This window comes from Frankliniella occidentalis, unplaced genomic scaffold, assembly GCF_000697945.3.
Source record: "Frankliniella occidentalis isolate FOCC.00 unplaced genomic scaffold, Focc_3.1 Scaffold14, whole genome shotgun sequence".
Taxonomy (NCBI): Eukaryota; Metazoa; Arthropoda; class Insecta; order Thysanoptera; family Thripidae; genus Frankliniella; species Frankliniella occidentalis.
In genome coordinates, this window is record NW_026267144.1 from 2,260,977 (window position 1) to 2,261,909 (window position 933).

The window sequence follows — 933 nt, forward strand, 5'->3', positions numbered from 1 at the left end:
CCCCCCCCCTCCCTTTCTCTTGGCCAAATGTTATGCCCGGGCGGTCGTCCGGGGCGGGATGCTCAATCTCTGACCCCACAGCCAGCCAACATGACGGGTTTCCCCGCTTCCCTCGGTGGGGCTGTTGGGCCTAGATTTGGGGGTAGTACATAAAGCGCCGGAAGGTCCGAGGCGCTGCATGACGTCAGCCAGGAGCCAGGCCCCAGCCCCAGGCCTCACTCAGGTCGATGCGGCGGGCGCGCCCTGCTCGGCGCCTCGTGCAATACCTGCAGCAGGGCGCGCCTTCCGCACCGCCCACCGAGCCGATCCCGATTAATTATCGGAAGCCCCTGTGTCGAATTATTGACGACGTTTGTCACACGCGACCGATGATGCCTCGCCGTCGCGGCTGTCCCGCAGGAGCAAGAGAATCGTCAAAAAAATATTAAAAAGTGACGAAACTATCAAACCACCCATTTTTTTTATCGTGTCGTAAATTTGGTTTGTTCGACTTTCTAGTGCCATCCTGGAGGGCGGTGGCGGCAGCTGCAGCGGTGATGACAGCGGCGCCCTCCCCGAGGGGCTGCTCGCCCTGCCTGGGTGTGGCCGGGAGGGCGCGGCGCTGGGCGAGGTGACGGTGACCCCATTGGATATTCACCGCCCCCGGCCGCGCAGCCCGCGCGCGCCCCTATTGCGGCACACTTCCCTCATCTTTGAATTATAGAGGGCGGGGCGCCCATAATGCCGCCAAGTCCTCGCCGTAATACAGAGGCTCATGACAGAGGCCGCGGGCCTCACCGCCGGCCCTGACCCTGGCCGTCGACGCTCGTGTCGCGCGCCCCGGCCGCCCCGGCCGCCCCGGGAGAGGTAATGGCTCGGGGGAAGGGGCGACGCAACAGGGGTGGGTAATGAGAAATAAGTTTGCCCCTCTCCCCTAGGCCTGACCTCTCCCCC